This window comes from Oryza brachyantha, chromosome 1, assembly GCF_000231095.2.
Source record: "Oryza brachyantha chromosome 1, ObraRS2, whole genome shotgun sequence".
Lineage (NCBI taxonomy): Eukaryota > Viridiplantae > Streptophyta > Magnoliopsida > Poales > Poaceae > Oryza > Oryza brachyantha.
The window spans coordinates 10,644,988-10,652,718 of record NC_023163.2 but is presented as its reverse complement, the minus strand read 5'-3'; the positions used below and the strand labels follow the sequence as shown (position 1 = coordinate 10,652,718).

At 40.1% G+C, this 7,731-nt stretch overlaps 1 non-coding gene across 1 annotated transcript; it reads right to left on the bottom strand.

The window, feature by feature from the left end:
* Positions 1–4,099: 4,099 nt before the first annotated feature.
* Positions 4,100–4,238, bottom strand: LOC121053337. The gene has a single exon (XR_005811020.1). It is a non-coding gene; the product is annotated as a small nucleolar RNA Z247 (small nucleolar RNA).
* Between the last annotated feature and the right edge of the window lie 3,493 nt (positions 4,239–7,731).

Sequence of the window (7,731 nt, the reverse complement as noted above, 5' to 3'; positions counted from 1 at the left end):
ATTATGTTCATCTTTCAGAGAAGATTAAGGTTTGGGCTTAGTCAAAAACTGATACTCGTAAAGTTTCAACTGGTCACATGTCTTTTATCTATACTGAAGCATGCATCCAGATTGTCAGACTTGTTCATAAATTTGCAAAAGAAATGGTAGTACTTATTTACATATGCTGATTTTACTACTTGGGAAACAAACACACTAAAGTTTCAGAGGTGCTGGAAGCGGTCACCTTCCTCCAGCGTCGCACATGTATTTATATAGGGTATCAAGAGGCTGATACCGTGGCTTACAAGTTGACGGAGATAGAGTCCAGGCCGATCAATCTTAACTAACATCAAAACCAACCAAGATTATATCATCCGGACTCTATCACGCATACATACAATATATCTTTTATCTAACACTCCCCCTCAATCACAACTTTCCTATGTTGAGATTGTACTTAAAATTTTCTAACTGTCTTACCGGTAATGCTTTTGTGAAGCCATCTGCAACTTGATCACCTGTAGGAACAAAGTTAATCTCTAGCAACTTATGCTGAACTCGTTCTTGGACAAAGTGATAATCGACTTCTATATGTTTTGTTCTGGCATGGAAGACCGGATTGGATGACAGGTATTTTGCACCTAGGTTATCACACCATAGCTTTGCTGTTGGAGGACAATTGATCTGCAATTCCTTTAGAAGAGTTTGGATCCACATGATTTCTGCTATTGCGTTGGCTAGTGCCTTATATTCTGATTCCGTGCTCGATCTCGAGACCGTAGCCTGCTTCTTCGCATTCCAAGAGACTAGATTGTCTCCTAGGAAGACTGCAAACCCTACTGTAGACCTTCTATCATATGAACATCCAGCCCAGTCAGCATCTGAATACCCACTGACAACCAGTGACTTGGATCTGTTAATTTTCAACCCCAGTTGAGTACACTGCTTCAAGTATCTGAGTATTCTCTTAACTGCCACCCAGTGAGCAGTGGTAGGAGCATGTAGGAACTGACATACCTTATTTACTAGAAAGGCAATATCTGGTCTAGTCAGAGTTAAGTACTGAAGAGCTCCTACAACACTTCTATAGTTCGATGCATCATTAGGTCCAAGAGGTGTACCTTCAAGAACACTAAGTTTTTCACTGGTCGATAAAGGTGTACTAACTGGTTTACAGTCATGCATGCCAACCCTTTTTAGCAGATCATTGCTGTATTTTTCTTGAGTAAGAATAATACCATTCGATGTCTTCTTCACTTGTATACCCAAGAAATAGTGTAGATCCCCCAGGTCTTTTAGTGCAAATTCTTTCTTAAGATCTTGCAGTAGTACTGGTATGGCTTCCCGCTTTGAACTTGCAATTATGATATCGTCAACATAAATGAGAACAAACACAGTCAGTTCTCTTGAATTATAGAAGAACAGAGAAGTGTCTGCCTTTGAACCTTTAAACCAAGTTGTTGTAGCTCTGAGCTCAACTTAGAGTACCACGCTCTTGGCCCTTGTTTTAGCCCATACAATGCTTTATCAAGCTTGCAAATATAATCTGGGTGCTGTTTGTCTTCATATCCAGGAGGCTGCTTCATATAAACTTCTTCTTCTAGGATACCATGAAGAAAAGCATTCTGTACATCCAGTTGTCTTAAGGTCCACCCTCTAGAGATAGCAATAGATAGCACAACTAGAATAGTAGAGGCTTTAACTACTGGACTGAAGGTGTCTTCGTAGTCTATTCCATATCGTTGTTTGAACCCCTTTGCCACTAAACAAGCTTTGTATCTGTCCAGACTGCCATCTTGTTTTCGTTTAATTTTATAGACCCATTTACAGTCAATAATGTTCTTCTGTCTTTGGGGAGGAACTAGATGCCAGGTCTTGTTATGCATCAAGGCATTAAACTCTGCATCCATTGCTTCTTTCCAGTTCTCATCGTTAAGAGCTTCAGTTAAACAATTTGGTTCACCGGTGACAGATAATAAGCCATACTTTACCGTTCCGTCAGTGTAAAGCTTTTCCTTCCGTATTCCTTGCTGTAGACGCGTCACCGGTCACTGAGGCTGTGGAGGCTGCTGTTGTTCTCCCCCTGCCGCAGAGGATCCGAAGGCATCATGATGAGCAGAGGACGGATCGGGCGAGGCAGCTGAGACAGACTGGTGGGCAGGAAGTGAGGATTGCATTGATGAGGCAGACGTGGCTAGCGGAGATTGGTCTAGGTTGTCTGCGACCGTTGGGCTTGGAGGAGCACCGGCGCTGGCAGTCTGCTCTACGGGAGTGGTCGGATCCACATCGGGATCGACGCTAGGATTCCTGCGGCTGAAGTATTTCCTTCTTCACATGAAATATCATGATTTTCTGCGGCAGTTGACTCTGAATTTTCACAGGAAAAATTATTAGTAGTCCCTGAATGATTGGTCATATGATTATTGAGTTGCAATACCCCTGGATTCAGTAAATGAGGAGAGAGTAAGCTTATTTCGGTTCGGAACCGTGCACCAGCATTCGGATTTAATTCCGAGAAAGGAAAGACCGTCTCATCGAACACAACATCGCGTGAGATGTAGATGCGACCGGTTGCTGGATCAAGGCAGCGAAAACCTTTGTGCACTGGACTGTACCCAAGAAAAGTACATCTTTTAGACCGAAACTCCATTTTTTGTGAGAATTATAGGGTCTGAGATTCGCCCAGCAAGCACATCCAAAGATTCTTAGGCTGCTATAGTCAGGAGATTTCTGAAATAGGTGCTGGATAGGGGATTTGTACCCTAGGACCTTAGTCGGTGTGCGGTTAATTAAATATACCGCAGAAGAAAAGGCTTCGTCCCAATATTTGAAAGGGAGGCTAGCATGAGCCAAGAGAGATAAGCCGACTTCTACTATATGTCGGGGTTTCCGTTCAGCGGAGCCGTTCTGTTGGTGTGTGTGAGGGCATGAGACATGATGGGCAATACCTATTGGATTGAAAAAGGTATTGAGTTTCTGATATTCACCTTCCCAATCTGTCTGCATGGCTATAATTTTGGAGTTAAACAATAGTTCAACGAAATTCTGGAATTCATGAAACTTCTGAAATACTTCAGATTTGAATTTGAGAAAATAGATCCAAGTGTGTCGACTATAGGCATCAATAAAACTAACATAATATTTCTTTCCATTACCAGCAACAGGGGCTGGACCCACACATCTAAATAAACAAGCTCAAGGGGACGACTGTAAACACTAGATGACTTAGCAAACGGTAATTGATGACTCTTAACCTTTTGACAGGCATCACACACTAAAACTTTATTGGACTCAATTGAATGAGGTAAATTATGATCTCTAATGACTCTTTCAACTATGGGATATGATGGATGACCTAGGCGACAGTGCCATTGATCAAGGGATGGTTTGGTAGCAGCCATGACTTCTTTGGCTTGGTGGACTTGGCGAATTGATGAGGTAGGGAGAGGATAAAGTCCTCCACGGCTGCGCCCTTCAAGTAGAATCTGCTTCGTTGCCTGATCTTTGACAGAGTAATGTTTAGGATGTAATTCAAGAAAGGCTGAGTTATCGGTGACAAAACGATGGGCAGAAACTAAGTTTTTGTTAGCTTTGGGAACATAAAGCACATTTTTCAGATGCAAAGGACAAGATGGGGTATCAACAACTGAATAACCAATATTACTAATTGGCATACCTGCTCCACTCAACGTTTGAATTTGATCATGTCCTTTATATTTGTCACGGATGATTATCTTCTCTAGATCTCCTGTAACATGATCAGTTGCCCCTGTGTCTACATACCAGCTGGTGTCCCCTCCATGGGTTGTAGCCGAGCCTGCATATCTTTCATCAGGAACAAAGTCCTCATCATACCTGTACCAACAATCAATCATAGTGTGTCCTCTCTTATAGCAAAGTTGGCACTTTGGCCTGTTGTCAGCATAATTGTTGTTTCCCTGTCTTTGATTGTTGTTGGCATTGCTGCTAGAATTATTGCTGTTGCGTCCACGTCCACGGCCATCGCACCCTCTTTGCTGCCGGTTGCCGCGTCCGCGATCTTCTTGTTGATTTCCTCGACCGCGCCCATGATTTGCCAGATTGGCTTGTGAGTCACCTTGTCGAAGTTTCATCCTGCTTTCAAAATTCAATAACTGTGAGTAAACTTCATTCAAACTTACTGGTTCTACTCGTGAGACGAGAGCAGAAACAATCGGCTCGAAGTCATCATTAAGTCCTGACAGGATGTAAGAGATTAGATCTTCTTCTTCAAACTTTCTAGATGAGGTCATCTCATCGCCTAGGGACCACATCTTGGTGAAATATTCTGTAACGCTGCTATCTCCTTTCTTGGTAGAGTAGCTAGGGCAATTCTGGTATTGATGGACCGTGCCTTTGTGACTGATCCAAACATTTGCTCAATTGCTTTCCAGATAGCTGCAGCTGTACTGCAGTTGGCCACCTGCACGAGGACGTCTCGGCTCATGGTGGAAAGCAGATATCCAAGGATCTGCTGATCAGTTGCAATCCAATCTTCAAACGCTGTGTTTGGGATTTCAACTTCTTTGTTGTTCTGTTTGACGACTGTTGTTGGCGCTGGCTTCTGAGTTTCTCCGGTGATGTATCCTTCAAGGCGAGCGCCTCGGATCACCGCTAGTACCTGCACCTTCCATATGGTGTAGTTTCCTTTGCCGAGCTTTTCTGGGACCGTAATGCCGGCGAGCGAACTTGCAGCTAGCTTGGAGGAAGATGAACTCGCCATGGGTGAAGGTAGATCGAATTTTTCTGGATCTATAAGAATTTTTGGCTCTGATACCATGTGAAGTTTCAGAGGTGCCGGAAGCTGTCACCTTCCTCCAGTGCCGCACATGTATTTATATAGGGTATCAAGAGGCCGATACTGTGGCTTACAAGTTGACGGAGATGGAGTCCAGGCCGATCAATCTTAACTAACATCAAAATCAACCAAGATTATATCATCCGGACTCTATCACGCATACATACAATATATCTTTTATCTAACACACACTGTTTCTGTGTTGGCTGGAAATCTAGCCGTCTAGCATAACTACCCCATTGCGTACTTTTTTTTTTACCTTGGTGGTTCATGTTCGTTGTGGTATACTGCAGAATCAGTCCAAAACTTATTGTTTTGAGTTTTTGGTTTCACTTGTGTGTGCAGTATGTGATATATATATAATTCATATATGATGACATTTTGTCAACCTGCAGAATCTGAAGATCGGAGACATCGTCACCATTTGTCGTAATCCACGCAGAGCAGTTGCTATGAATTCAGTACTTGGACATGTTGTCTTGATTTTTATTTTGTTCCATGATAGCTTCTAGAAATTGTAAGAGCATGCACATTTTATTGATTTATGGTGTTATGATTCTATGAAATTTATTTGGGACGGTTGGAATAGTAACAATTTTACCTCAAAAAAAATAGTAACAATTAACAGCAATATATTTAACCTCTTGGATTGGATCTGAAACTGAATTCATGTAGACAGTCTCCGACCTTAATTGTTCACGCATAAGTCATAGCCGGCTCTGAAGGTCACGTTAGCAAGCATCTGAGACATACAAACCATCCAAAGCACTGTCAATAAATTCTTTTTGTCATGAGCAAAACTGTTAAACTTACTCAGGCTCAAAACTGTTAGGCAGTTCTCATATCTCAGCGTCCAAACCATCCCCGCAAAGCAGAAAACAAAGAAACATCACATCAAAGTTCTAAAATCTTGGCCCTAAAGAGCACTAGAAAGAAACATCCGTGAAAATAGCTTTACGAACGTAACTGAATTTTTTGTCGATTCAACAACTTCAATAGCTTAAAATTTCACAGCATCGCAAAATAACCAATGATAATCATGTGCTATTAAAGCACATCTCCACCGTAAAATCTAGAAAAGGATAATGGACATCAGACAACAACAGTAGTTTGATCTCATCACAGTTGACACATTATTCCAACAAATTTGAGCTTGTCTCTTCCAGCATCAACAAGCTTGTTGATGAGCTCGGCAGCATCAACAAACTGGCGGCGACGCCTGGCTAGCCCAAGCCACCCTAGGCCACCAGCCATCCCCTATTTCCCTTCGCACGATTCCTCTCTATTCTTGATGGCAGGACGAGTTAACTAAGAATACCCTTCATTAACTAATTATCTACAACAATGCCATAGAAATTGTTTCCAATAATACCCTTCTACTACACTACTACGTAATCTAATAACGAAACTATCCACTCATATAAACCGTTAGATGTGTTGTCTTAGACGGCTCATATCCACCTTAACGTACACAAAAAAAATCCACGAGTTAATATAAAATCATTTCTCTTCACTTTCCTCTCCCTACTCTCCTCATACTACATGAAAAACTTATCTAGATATTTCATGAATATCTTATTCATCATATTCATGAAATATGTGGGGTGCATTGGTTAACCCAAAAGACATATTATTGTAAACTCATGTAATCCATAATGGTTAGAAAATACGGTCTGAGGTATATCTGCTGGTTTGATCCAGAGTTGATGATATTCGGATCTTAGATCACTCTTCCCGAGTCACAAGGCATCTTATAGTAATAGATTAATTGGCTTTAGCACGGAAACAAAAATAATTAAAATAAAGGCATTAGTCAGATACGACTAGTTAATCATTAGTTTCAACCTATTAAATATCCAAACAACATTATTAGGAATAGTCTTGATATATTGCATTGAATCAAGACAGTATAAGATTATGACTAATAAAGATAAGTTACAAATTCAATAAATTTTGATTAATAGATGAAATTTCATTTGCAGTCATTAGTTGTGACCTATTATAACTATATACTTACTGTAAAAATTAATTTATTCGATTGAATATAATCTTGATGGAATGGGCTGAACCAATACATTATAAGATTATACTTAACCAGAACGGCTTGATAACATTAGTAGTTATATATTTACATGTCAATCTGTCGTGAGCCGATAACAAGTGTCTATATAGTAATGAGATAACTCATCAGCTAAAATCCTAATGAAATAGAGAGTACAATGAAAAAAATATGATAACCACTGTTTGAGATCGGACCTAGCGGAGATAGGATAAGATTGAGAATAGAAAATAGTCATTATTAAACTGAATTAAAATACTCAAATTGATTGATCAATACAATCCATGGAATAGATATAACTTATATCAAACTAGTGAGATTGATAACAATAATAATACGGACTTCGACTAAAATATTGGATTGAACCACGAAAGTCTTAATCTAACCTATAAAATTATGTATCAATCAACTGAAGAGATCAAAGATATAAAGATAACTTGAATTGAATCCACTTTGATAACCAGCAGTTGTACACGATGGATCAAAATATTGGACTGAACCAAGAAAGTCTCTCGATCTACTTGATACAACTATTATATGTCGAGAACTTACATGAGTGCTGGAGATTGAACTTAACCAATACAACCCAGCCAAGAGCTCGCTCGGATAAAACTGCAGGTAGATGGTGATATGGGTATTCAGATTGATCTGCCTTTATAGACCCTTAGTAAACATATTTATACCCTTACGATGATTTAAAGTCCAACTTGGCTACATGAAACTGATCAAAATCATATCTATAAAGGCAATTACTATCTGATTTGAAAATCATCAAATCTTCCTTGAAGTCCCCCTACCATACACGAATCAGCTATCCAAATCCTTGCAAAACACGTTAGGAAACTATCGGTCTGACTACAAAATCTTTCTTGTA